Consider the following 14,514-nt stretch of genomic DNA (forward strand, 5'->3'; position numbering starts at 1 on the left):
AGTCATGTGGCTTTTCACGCCAAGGACACCCATCATCCAAATGTCTCCGAGTATTCATGTGTTCAGTGTGATCTAGATAACCATTTAGGGGGATTGAAATTTTCATTCTTAGTGGGACGTCATCATTCTGGGAACACACAGGTCTGAAAGTTTCATGTTACAAGCCAACAAATATCCTGTCTCTGACAAGAGCCAAGTCCAGCTGGTTCTTGCAAAACCAAACCAAAAAAAAAAAAAAAAAAGGAATGAGAAATTATAAAAATAAGTGAGTATTAAAACCAACATAAAATTAGTCGCTCTGTCTCTCTCTCTCTCGCACTCACTCCCTCTGTCAGACACACAGACACACAGACACACACACATCCTGCTTCAGCTCCTGCTTCCCCCGACTCCCCACAGCCAATCCCTCCATCACCCCCAGGTCAGTGGGGCTTCCCCACGTACGCAAGTGCTGACCAACGTCCCTCCTACACACCCGCACACACTAGGTCTGCAGATAAAATACAGGATGCCCAGTTAAATTTGAATTTCAGATAAACCACAAATAATTTTTTAGTGTAAGTATATCCAGATACTGCATGGGGCACCCTCATACTAAAATCATTCTTTGTCTATTCGAAATTTAAATTTAACTGAACATCTTGTCGTTTTATTTGCTAAATCTAGTGGCCTCACCGCCATCCCTTCCTGGAATTATGGGCTGTGACTGAATTGTCACTACTTTCACTCCTCTGGGCCTCAGTACCGTTCCCACCTTGACACATCCCCGTTCGCAGGATGATGCGTCTTCTCTGGCGCCTACCCCAAATCCCTGCCCTACCAAGCTCTGCCTTTGGAACAGCATCCACTGGAATTCCTACCATGTTCTACGGGGCTGTCACTAGCCCCTCTTTTCCTTGTCAGGCAGCCAGAGCCCACGGTCACCAGTCTCCTCTCCACTGGGGACCTCTCTGTCACTGAAGCCCCTCTCTGACAGTGACAGTAGCGTGCCCCTCCCTGTGGTGGCCGTGATTCACGGCAAATAAATCTCTACACCTCCCTGATACATCCTCAACAGAACAGCCCACCTATAGTCATATTAGCCAAGATAAGGATTGATTGCATTCATAAGCCAAAATGAACACCAGAAGGCCAAAAAATGCAGTCAAGAACAGACTATTTATTTCCTAAGAAGACACATAACTAAATGTAAAACTATCTAACAAGCCAATCAATGAATTACTAGTTGCACAAAACATAATTTATCTCAGAGACTGCAGTTCAACCACATAAACACTCATAATATCAAAGCTTTTTTATTTCCTCCAAATTTATCAAGGTCTTATTTAATTGCTATAAACACCTGAAGACATGAGCAAATTAACACATAAAATTGCAGATTTTAGCTGATACATATTCATGAATGTATGTTGTTGTGATCAGGCAAATAATGACCCAAGACATTGATAAATTTGGTAGAAGCAAAAGAAAAACACAGCACACGGTTAGCATTCTCTGCAGATCACAGAATGGAATCTTCGATTAGACCAGCTCTAAGAAAGCATTCATAATAATTATTGTATTTCTGTAATTATTCCAGGAGAGAGATCAGCAAATGTTTAACCAGTACACTTCATAAAAATACTACCTCAAAACACCGGACTGCTAGACTGATGCTAGAGAACGCTGGCTTCTTGGAAGGCTAATCCAGGCCGTTTCTCAGAATCCAGCTCACATTTCTTCCTGGCATTCTTGCCTCTCTATCTACTGCCAGTCAGAAAGGACTGACAATTTTCCAAGCATTTGTGGGAATCTTAAGTTACAGCTATTTTGCGGTCTTCAAAATGAATGTATTTTATTTAGCTGGAAATACACATCATGTGTTGGCTCACCCAGAGTGGCTGCAGTGTAGTTATTTTTTAAGCCCTGGCCTGCTAACCTTTCTCTTTAGAGCGCATCCATACATAGCTCCTCTTTAAAAAAAAAAAAAAAATTTACGGGGTTTCACCATGTTGGTCAGGCTGGTCTTGAACTCCCGACCTCAAGTGATCCTCCCGCCTTCGCCTCCAAAGTGCTTGGATTACAGGCCTGAGCCACCACGCCCAGACCATGCATAGCTCCTATTCATTAAATTCTTTGCTCTCACCCAAGCAGGCAGTACCCCTGTGAGCTGGAAACTGCATTTAGTCTGAGCATGCCAGACTGGGCAGACAGTGAAGCTGAGAGGCAAAGGCAGGGACTGTGATAGACCCCGCAAACAGCTCTGGAGAAAGGGGCATCATTACACAGCACGCACAAAGGAACGCTCATTCACTTCAGCGGAGCCCAAAGCAAACCTCAGAATCCTTCTCAACACAGTATTTCAGTCGTTTCTTGTCCAACTGCAGCAGGAAGCACTTCAAAGTGATTTGCTTCCCCTGTGCAGATTGAGGTCAAAAAGGAAGTTGAGCCCTGGAATAGAAAAATAATAACCACCCCACCAAACAAGTACGTTTTAACTATTTCCTATGTTTCAGAAACTATTGCTTCTCAATGTTAACTCATCTGTTCTTCAGAATAAACCGATGACATAGGTGGTGAGTATGTTTGTGCACGTAACACTGTCCCGGTTTGTAACTACTTGCTCAAAGTCACATACGACGAGGTTGAAGGTCAGTATTGAAATATACACCTATTTCCCGCTACCATGTACTCTTAGCCACTGTGCTGACAGCGGGACTCACATTAAATGCAGAACTTGACAGCTGCTTATGTTTGTAATTTCAAGGGGTAATTTTTTTAAAAAGCCCTCTCCGCTCACATCTTCAAGCTCCCCTCCTGACACGGATTTGTTCGCTTTAACCAGCAGAGAACACCTGGTTGAATAGAGACAGCATGAAATGCTGAACCTCACAGCTCAGCCACTGCATAGCGGTCTGGCTTTGGGTAAATAGCTTAGCCCCCCTGGAGAAGATTGCCATAAGGATGCCTGCCCCCACAAGATTGTGTGAGCATTTAATGAAATATGTAAAGAAGCATTTTGAAAATGGAGTGAGGCATACAAGCATTAATTTCTGTTATTACAATCCAGTATTAAATAAAAGCATAAGATTTCTCCCAGAAGTATTTGCATTTAGAAAATGGTATTTAACTGAGATTCTGAGTGGAGGTGGGAGGGGAGTGGGAGGTGGACAGCTAGGGGCTGGTGGGCAGTGGTGTGAATGCATCTGACAGCGCCGGACATGGAGCCAGGAGGTGGGGGCTCCCGCTTTTCATTTGTCTGGAAATAGTGACGTGGCTGGAAGCATCATCCCCAGATACACAGGCTAGATTTGCGCACTACCTTTGTCAGAAAATTCCCAGGCTATCAGACACGTTCTCATTAGCTCTTGTAACATACAGATGGGATAATTAGAGAGTACTTATTATCTGTGGAGATGAAGACACAAGCTAAGGACCCTTCAGGAAGTGCGGGGATTCCGGGAGGGGACCGGGGCTGAGAACGAGTGCTCACTCTCCAGTCCTTGAGGCTTGGTCGGTGTACACCAAGGGAGGCAAACTGAGTTTCTCACATCCACATGACTGCTAACCTCAAGGGCATCCTATGGGCTCTTACCTCCCTTTTAAGATAAGGTGAGTCCCATTTTCTGTAGGTCAGTGAAGCCCTGTGAGTGTGAGAGGAGTTAGTCACTGCAGTCCGGTGGTGTTCCATCTCGCTGTAGGCGCTTCTCACACTCCATGGGGTGCTTTGGTTATTTGGACACCAATCTAGTGCAAGAGATGATCACGCCACCCCTTTGAGGGCTTTTTGTATTCGTCTGTATCACTCACAGAGGCTTATCTGGTCGATGCTCCATAAGGTGACTTTAATTCAACCAGATAGGATTGAATTGAATCGAACTGAACTGAATTTGAATGCGTTGCACTGGTCGCCTTTTCTAACCCTGAATCTGGTGAGATGAGAGGAATTCCGTGTTTCTCCGGCCCTTGTCTCAGAGCAGCCCTGTCTTGGTGTGCCTGGTCACTGAGTGGAACACTAGCCTGTCCAGTTGCCAGGGGCCATCTTTGGTGCCACGTTTTCCCTTCCACTTTTCCCTCCCATCCAACCCAAGGCCAAACCCTGTTCATCTTTATCACATGCTCCCATTGAGAAACGATTTGCTTTTCTCCATCTTTGCCACTGTCGCCCTTGGCCAAGTCATCACCATCTGCCACCTTGATCACTACTACCTACTGAGCAATCTCCCTGCATCTATCCTTGCCCCAACCCCTACTGCAGTCTCCAAAGCTAAAGTGATTTTATTTTTAAAAAACAAAAGGAAAACAAATCACAACGAGTCCTTGAGGTGGCTTATGAGCAGAGCGTGGACCCGCTCTCCCAAAGTGCTCATGCTTCCGTCACAAGATCACCATTCCCTAGGTCTCGCTTAGCCGTTCTGGCCTTTGGGCCATTCCCCAAACGCATGGCGCTTCCCCATGTTTCACAAGTTGTCCCTTAGCCTGAGATGCTCTCCATCTGAGCCCCCACCTTTCCCTACTTAAATGACCTCAGTAAACACAGTTTTCGTTCATGTGGTATCAGGTCTTACCACTATCCTCTCTCCAAGAATACTCTTTTCTTTCTGCATCACACACGTGACAATTTGTAAGATACACACGTGTGATTATTGTTCCTGTCATTTTCCCGTGAAGCAGCAAGCACTCTGAAAACAGGGGCCGTGTCAGCTTTTTCACTGCTGCGCTCGCACATGGGCCTGACGTACGACACAGAACAATAGCCATTTGGTAAGGAGTGAGAAGAGAATGGATTCCACCAGTTCTTCAAACTACAGCATCATGGCCCAGAAAGCAGGGTCATGATGGGGTAGATGAAGCCCACCCTGCTCTCACTCCAACTCCCCTCCCATATGTAAGCTGATTCATATTGCCCCCAAAATTTTGGGTTTACAATTTGCACTGACATTTCAAAGGTGGGTAACAACACTGCAGGCCATAGAGGTACTCAGAATGGCTGCTGACAAGTTTTTACCGTTGTGTGGAGCACTTTAGAATAGTTCTGAACAATTCTGGTCACCAAGTCATTAGAATGCAGATTCTCAGGGTATGTCAGAGGCCACAAAGGAGATTACCTAGTTCTGTTTAAACGCCTCCTCTGATAAAGAAGGAGCTCACAACATCTGTGCCGCTGTGAAACAGTTGTACTTGCTGGAAAGTTTTGATTAATGTTGTGTTGATACCTATCTCATTGTGACCACACACACCAGCTATGGTGTGACTGTTTGTGTCCCTCCAAAATTTATACCTTGAAATCCTAACCCTGAAGGTACTGGTACGAGGATGTGAGGCTTTGAGGAGGTAATTAAGTTATGAGGGCAGAGCTCCAATGAATGGGCTTAGTGCCCTTATCAAAGAGACCCCAGGGAGCTGCCCTGTCCCTTCCACCATGCAAGGACACACCTAGAAGGCGCCGTCTACAGACCAGAAGGCACGCCCTTCCCAGATACCAAATCTGCTGGCGCCGTGATCTTGGACTTCCCGGTCTCTAGAAATATGAAAAATAAATTTCTGTTGTTTATAAGCCACTTGGTTCATGGTATTTTATTATAGCAGCCCAACAGATGACAACACACATACCCTCAGGTTCTTGAACCCACATGCCAAATGACCTGATAGGCTCTTCCACGTGGTGATCCTTCAGTTACTTCTTCAAATAACTTCATCACTGACAAGCCACATCTGAAGTCTTCTTATCTATATTTTATGCTTTTTCCAGCCTTGATTTTTTATTTATGGACCACATCTTGCTATTTTATTGCATGCATTCTTACAAGCTACCTTAAATTCGGTGTGGAATAAGGCCATATATAAATAAATCGCTGTTTCTTTTTTTTCAGACAACAAGTCAGGCTCACCACCCAACATTCTTCTCACCAAGCTTACATGATTACCTCGGTTGTATTCTCAGATCATGCTGACACTCGAATAGCATCACCTCTGAACTCAATCTTCATCTGAGACAGCTCCTCCCAAGTCTGCAGCAGGGTATCTGGGTACAGTGTCTTAGGACGACTAGGTAGAGTTTGAGAAAATGGGATCAGGGCCATCACTGTGTTTAACAGTTTCATTTTGCAAACTAGCTATGTGAAAACCCCTAAAAATAGCCACCCCTGAGCTGCTAACCTGGCCTCCATATGAACTAGAACATTAAGGCCACAGAAATAAAGCTCCCTCAAACCCCTCCACAAAATCCACTTTCTCTCTTTCCTCCTCAGCGGCTCTCTCTCTGAACTTGCCTTTGAAAGCCATTCTTTTCGCTCTGTCTTAACCCATTCCTTTCCACGTTTGTGAAGACGTGCTTGAGTATTTCTTTTCCTTACAGCCAGCATCTTCCCTCTGCATACAAAAGACTCAGGTCATCCCTATCCTAAAAATCGCTAATAATTAAATATTTAATATCCCACCATACCCAAAGCTGACATCCTAACTCTGGTCAAGCCTGAGTACGCTCCTGGCAAGAAGAACTGCTACTTCTGTTACATGAGAGAGGATTCAGGTTTTGGAGGGCCCGAAGCTGATATAGTCAAGGGTCGGGGAGAGAGGAGAGAGGTTCTTTAAGGTAAAGAATTCAAATGCGTAAATTAAAATATAGATGCACATGAATATTTATTTAGAATAAAGAAAAGTTGCAATAAGTATCTTTTTTAAAAAATGGACAAATACCATAAACATCACAAAATTTACAAATTAATGTAATAATTTATTTATTAACTGGCCTCTAACATCATCCTCTCTTTTTTAGCTGCATTCTCTTAGTTTGCTGCTTTATTTAGCAAGGATTTTATCTTTTATCCAGTATATTTAATTAAAATATTTATATATTTATAGTTTTTAAAAGTATCAGCTTCCTATTTGATTATGGATAATATATATTTTGTAGAAATATTTTTTTAATTTTGAAAATCTTTTATCAAGTTTCATATCTGAGCTGAAAGAGTTCAAAATATTTTAAGTTTTCTTGTGCTGTGACAAATCTTAAATCTTCCTTCAACTGACCACACCTGTTCACCAGTGTGTCATTGATTTCTCATGATAGTGGCATTTACGCACCTTAGGTTATCTTATCTGATAGGAGAGAATTCACATTCTGATTGGGTCTTGACAAGAACCAGATTGTCTACTTGTAATTTTACACATCTCATGATTGGGAGGACGTTCCACATACCAGCTCTGGCTCTGTTCATTTCAAACCTCTTCTCCTCCACTACCCACGCTTCTCCAAATGCACGATGTCAAACAAGTTGTCTACACATGGTGTCAGTGCTGGGTGAGCTGGCCCAGTGGGTGGAGGAAGAATTCCTGTGACTATTAGCAGTAATTGAACTATATGTTAACTACCATATGCAAACCACCCGGCAGAGACTCCTCAGCCTTAACTCTGGTTCTCTAAGCTGATGCTTAAATGCCAAGCAGGCATTCCATTTTCCATTTAGGAAAGCCTGAGGAGGAACAGGGCTCTTACCCTCAGAGCAATTAAACATCTTACATGTGTAAGCTTCAGAGATCACATGACCACGAGAAGGCATTGCTAGGACATGTCCTAGGGCCTGGGAAACATCTGGGAAGTTAAGGGGCCTGAATGAAGCCTCATTTGCTTAATGATAAATCTGCCTTGGCTCTTCAAGTATCCTCAGGAAAAATCTCCAAGTCCTGCCTTCTTTACCCAGATACTCACTCCTCTGTCACCCAACCTCTTGAAATTTCATTTCTCCAGTCTCTTGCCTCCAGTCTCTTGCAACTCAGCAGAGTCCAATTAACCACCTAACATTATAGTATCTTTTTCTCAGTCTTTATTCTTCTCCAGCTCTTGGCCTTCTTTTGCTGAACCCAGCTGGGTTTCTTTTGCCTCTGAACTAGCAACTTCCTTACTTGTTCACCAACTATCTCTCTCGCCCTCTGTCACCCCACTCTCCCATCACCCCACTCTCCCATCACCCCACTCTCCCATCACCCCACTCTCCCATCACCCCACTCTCCCATCACCCCACTCTCCCATCACCCCACTCTCCCATCACCCCACTCTCCCATCACCCCACTCTCCCATCACCCCACTCTCCCATCACCCCACTCTCCCATCACCCCACTCTCCCATCACCCCACTCTCCCATCACCCCACTCTCCCATCACCCCACTCTCCCATCACCCCACTCTCCCATCACCCCACTCTCCCATCACCCCACTCTCCCATCTCCTCTTTGTCCTCTCTAAATGTTGATGCTTTCCCAAGTTCTACCCCGAGTCCTTCCTTCCTTCCATGGAGCGTTCTTCTTTGGAAACCTCATTCACTCACAGAATTTCATTGTCACCTCAGTGTATACACATGTTCCAGTCTTCTCCTCTTTCAAACCAAATTTCACTGCCTGCCAACATCTCCCTGACACTTTGGTGTCTTTTCCCCAAATCAGCTCTCGATTTGTGTTTATACTTTGTCTATTAATGATATGCTGCTGGGGTTAGGGTTAGGGTTAAGGTTGGGGTTAGGGTTGGGGTTAGGGTTAAGGTTAGGGTTAGGGTTAGGGTTGGGGTTAGGGTTAGGGTTAGATCATTGTTGACTCCTCTTTCTCCCTTGACTGCCACATTGCTTTTTCCCCTTTCCTATGGCACTGCCTTCTTCTATCCCAGCATCCCAATTGTACCAGAGAATGCTACGATCTACTGCTTTCTCTACACGTTCACCCAAAGGGTTTTTCCTTCTCAGAATGGCTGCATGCTTTTTATTTCTCTTATAGCATTTATTAAATTTTGGTCTTATATTTATGTATCAATAACTAACACTTACCAAGTGCTTACAATGTGCTAAGCATTTTGCATTATCTCATTTGAGTCTCACAACCGCCAGGTTTTTCTACTGGCTCTAATTAAGAGGATGATTATTTCTAGTTTTGATGAAGTACCTGAGCCTCATAAAAATTAGTAACTTGCTCAAGGTCACACAGTAAGTGGCAGAGCCAGGATTTAGATGTACCTGACTGACTACAAGTAACATGAGCTTATTCACCAATAATTAATAAAAATAATAATAGCTATCAATTATTATGTGCTCTCCATGTGTTCTGTACAATTTATAATTACCCTATGAGTTTATACTATTATGATTCCCTTTTTTAGAGGAGAAAACTAAGGCCCAGAAAGTTTACGTCATCCCCCTAAAGCCTTCTCGCTGGTGGTAACAGAGCTGCAACGGGAACATGCACCATTTGGCTCCAGATACAAACAACTATGTCACCAGACTGCCACCCTCTGCTCTGCTGACTTCATCTCATCTTACCGTCTCCCACTTTCTACTACTCAGTGGTCTCCTCAAAGACAGGGCCACTTCTTATTCATTTTCTGCATACTAGAAAAAAGATTTCAAAATTATTATGATTATTATTATTTGAGACAGAGTCACACTCTGTCGCCCAGGCTGGAGTGCAGTGGCTCGCACCACACCCATCTAATTTTTTGTATTTGTAGTAGAGATGGAGTTTCGCCATGTTGGCCAGCCTGGCTTCAAACTCCTGGCCTCAAGTGATCTGCCCACCTCGTCCTCCTAAAGTGCTGAAATTACAGGCATGAGCCAGCACATCCAGCCTCAAATTATTTTAAAAGTTACAAATATTAAAATTTTTTTTCTGTGCCATTTCAGAGTATGTTACTAACATGCTGTCCTATAATTCCTGAACAATTTCGTGTAAATTTCCTCCAGACAAGGACATTCTTCTACATAACTACAATACAACCATCATAACAAGGAAATTAACACTGAGACATCATTACCACCTACTCTCAGTCCCCATTCCATCATTGCCCATTTTTCCCAGTAACGTCCTTTATAGCACAAGGATCCAATGCAGATGTAAACGTTTAGCGGTCAGTGTCTTCTGTCTCCTTTAGTCTGAAGTAATTCCTTAGTCTTTCCTTATCACCCATGACCTTGACACTTTTGAACATAGAAGACCATTTGTAGACTCTCTCTCTGTTTGAATTTGTCTGATGTTTCCTTGTAATTGGATTCAGATTATATGTCTTTGGCAGGAATCTCTCAGAATGATGCTCAGTTCTTCCACATCTTCCAATTAAATGGTCACGAGTGCTTTTTGTCTCTTTTCTGCTAAGTTAACTGTGATAAATAGATTAAGATGATATCTGCTGGGTTTCTCACAGTTACTCATTTGTTTTCCTTAGTACATAAATATTTTGCAAAATGTATTTCTTTTAGACTATGTAAATATCTTATCATCAAACTTCTACCCACTTAGTTTTAATATCCATAGATGTTTCTTGGTTTAATTATTATGGCTGCTGAATGGTGATTTTCTACTTCAATTATTCCTTCTACATCTATTAATTCAGCATTCACTTCTCCCAATTTATTTATCTAATACTTTATTTGCAGTAGTTTGAACTCATGAACTCTGTTTTACTGAATGGATTATAATTCTTTGTTAGCATTATCTACTTAGAAGCTCAGCTTATTCCAGATTTGTGTGAGCCCTTCAAAGAGGCTTCTGTGTTCCCGTCAGCTTCTGAGTCCTTCCTTACATTCTGGAGCATAAAGGTTTTCCAGGCTTCTCTTGTACTTTCCCTGACCCAGTCCTGGCATCATCCATTTCTCCAAACAACCAAGGTGGTATTTAGTAGTGAATGCTGCTTAGATATCCAGCTCTGGCCTCTATGTGTGCTCAGTGTGATTGCAATGTTGCTGCTCCAGGGCTCTTTGAGCAGTCAGAGCTAGGAAGTGTGTGTGTGTGTGTGTGTGTGTGTGTGTGTGTGTGTGTGCATGTGTATGCACACGCACACAAATATGCACATATTTTAGATCTATATTTATATATATATGCACCCATTTGGAGCTATATTTAGACATACACACACATATTTAGATCTATACTTGTTTCTCTATGCCTATTTATCTCTCTATTCCTCTTCAAAACAATGAGTTTACACCAATACCCCGATTCTGATCTAATATCACTTGGTTCATTCTATTTTTCTCCTTTTCCAAATGTATTACTCTCATTAAATATTGTGAGATCTGTCTCCCATTATCTTAACTTATTTACTTAGTGGGTCTATCTCCCGATACATATGTAATCTCCTGTCACTACCACAGCTCCCCCATCCCACATGGATGTCCTTCCCACCCTACTCAGGCTCAGATGCCAGCCCTTCCCCACCACCAGCTCCCCAACCTCTCCTTCCAATACAGAAACCAGTCTCTCTCAGCCCTACCTAACAGCCTCTGGACTAAAATCCTAAAGAAAGTGACTCATTTTATAATGGACTAGCATGCCCTTTGTCCACTGGGCACTCAATTTTTTAATAGAATAAAATAAACACTAGTCTGCATTCTTTTAAGATAAAAATTAGTCTTTATTAAGAAAACAACACAGCTTATGCTTTCTTACTATAAAAAGACAATGCCTAAATAAGAACAAAAATTAAATAAATAATAACTTCCCATTAAGATGCCCAAATTTAACTTCTAAAATAAAAAAAAAAGTCATCATTTCTCCTCTATATCTGGCTTGCCCCAGTATTCATGAGAGTTCCTGTCCTTCATTTTTTTTCCCAATGTACTAGCAAGAAAGAATGTTTTAAATTATTTTTCAGAAATGTCCTTGTCACTTCATGAATTGAAACTGATCACTCTTAGTTTCTCTCCGACCAGGCTGCCTAAAGTCTGCTGCTGTGACACATTATTGTGAACTGCTCTCTCCAAACAGAGACTCCACTGTCGGATGAGTTCCATCCATGAAGAACTCCTCGCTCTGAGAACATGGTCCTTCCACTACATATCCTGATTCAGGACAGCTTCCATTCCTAATGTTTCAAAACTGTTAACATGTTATAAAAGAGCTTATGAAGGCCTTTTCATGAATATTATATTTCAGTTATTGATTTGTTTTTGAATTAAGGTGCACACAGATGTGATGTGGTTATAAAATAAATAATGTGTGGCTTATGGAAATAGGTTTTATGATTTTCATAGTTGACTGTGAATATATGAGAAATAAACATATTTTAAAGAAAATTTGTTATTTGGGGTTTCCAGAGAAATTAAAGAATATGGCCACCAGCAAACAAAAGTGCAACATTCTGATTTCTTAGGTTTAAGATAAAACTTCTAGGGATATCTCTGAAAGCCTGTAGTGGACATTGCAGTTGACTATTGGATGACCTCTATCATGACTCTTTATGTTTCCACCTCACCAATATTCAGGTAAGACAGGAATCCAGTTCCTGGTGCCATCATCCATAGATTGTCAGATGATAACAATAACTCACACATAATATTCCATGCATTCTTTATTAGAACCCTTTCAGGTAGACAAGAGCTATAACGTGACTGCACAAGCTCACACATCTGCTAGGTGGCAGAAGTAAAATGCAATCTCAGGTCTCCATTCATGCCACTCATCACGCTCTCTCTCCAGACTAGATTATACTTGTAATAGGTTTCTGATTCCTCAATCACATCTTCTTATGTGGTGCATCCAAGCTCCCTTCTACCTAATGAGGTAGATAAATCAAGCCAATCAAGTCTAATCTCATGGGGAAAATGCCTTCTGAAAAGATGTTTTCTTTAAGATAACTGGCTTTTAAAAGAAAAATTTCCCTTCAAATTAAAGAGCAAAGTAACGAAATTCTCTACCAGATTATATAACTGAAAAGTAGAGTGAATTCTTTTTCTTCTGGACTATCATTTTTGGATGAAGACAGGACAGTAAATTCCAAGCATGAACTATTTTTCAAAGATGGCTATGCTATAACCGTGAGAATATAGGATGGAAAAAAATGAATCAGTTACTTGATGGTCATGACAAAGCTTCAAAATCAGCATTTCGGTGTCTGATGAATTTACTGCTTTCACCTATTGAAAAGACAGCCCCAGCACAATGGCTCAAGCCTCTAATCTGAGCACTTTGGGAGACCAAGGCAGCAGATCACAAAGTCAAGAGCTCGAGACCATTTGGCCAACATAGTGAAACCTTGTCTCTACTGAAAATACAAAAATTAGCCAGGCGTGGTGGTGCACGGCTGTAGTCCCAGCTACTCAGGAGGTTGAGGCAGGAGAACCACTTGAACCCAGGAGGTGGAGGTTGCAGTGAGCTGAGAACACGCCACTGCACTCCGGACTGGCTACCAAGTAAGACTCTGTCCAAAAAAAAAAAAAAAAAGAAAAGAAAAAAGAAAAAAGAATTCTACTACTATAAGAAATATTTATTATTTTTATTATTACAAAATTAACATGTGCTTCTTATTCTTAAAATGCACAAAGTTATAAAGAAGAAAATTAGAGTCACATACACTTTTACCATCAAGCAATAGTGACTGGTTTCTCTTAAAAATTTCCTTTCCTGCATTTGCATGTCTGGCTTTGTTTTTACAATACTGGAATTATATAGTAGAGTTGTGTTTTCCATTTTCTTTTTCATTTCTATAAATAGCATTTTCCCATGACATTAAACTCTGTAACAGGGCATTAGTGGATGAATCCTAGCCTAGGGAATATACCCTAATTCATTTAACCATAATTTATTTAACTCTGCTATTAGAAATGTTGACATTTTTATTTTCACTATTAAAAATAGCAATACGATAAACACTTCTGCATGTAAATCTTTTTCCAAAACTTTGTATCTATTCTTATATGTAAAATTACTGTATCAAAAGGCATGAACTCTTTTAAGAATGAGTTTGTCACACTGTTAGATGCATGTCCAGGAAAATCATACCCATCATCCTTCAACAAACAGATTCTCAAAAAACCCTTGGTAGCATTTAATATTTTAATATCGCTTTGTCAGTTTGCTGGTTTAAAACTAAAATTTATTGTTGTTTTGATTTTCATGTACTTTACTATCAATAAAACTGAAGGGGGTCAGGAGCAGTGACTCACACCTGTAATCCCAGCACTTCGGGAGGCCAAGGCAGGTGGATCACAAGGTGAAGAGATAGGGACCATCCTGGCCAACGCGGTGAAACCCCGTCTCTACTAAAAATACAAAAGTTAGCCAGGCGTGGTGGCACGCCTGTAGTCCCAGCTGCTTAGGGGACTGAGGCAGGAGAATCGGTTGAACTCCTGAGGCAGAGGTTGCAGTGAGCTGAGATCCCGCCACTACACTCCAGCCTGGTGACAGATCCAGTCTCTAAAAAAAAAAGAGACTGAAAGATTCTTATACATGTAAGTTTCATATATATGAATATATTCACCTATATATGAATATATTCACAATATATATGAATATATTGTGTGTATTTCCTTCAGTCTTATGTCTATTTTTCTGCTTATATATTCACATTATTTTTAAATATATATTTAAATTATATTTTCAAATATTAATGAATACACTATTTTATATCTTAAACAGAGCCCTTGACACATTACTAATAATGTTATCAACATTACCTACCACTTTGTCACGTGCTTTTAATTTTTATATCATCAAATCTTTAAGGTTCCACTAGGTATTCAGAGCTCATAGTGTTTAAAACATGTCATTACCCATTTGG

The sequence above is a fragment of the Saimiri boliviensis genome, chromosome 9, assembly GCF_048565385.1.
Source record: "Saimiri boliviensis isolate mSaiBol1 chromosome 9, mSaiBol1.pri, whole genome shotgun sequence".
Taxonomy (NCBI): Eukaryota; Metazoa; Chordata; class Mammalia; order Primates; family Cebidae; genus Saimiri; species Saimiri boliviensis.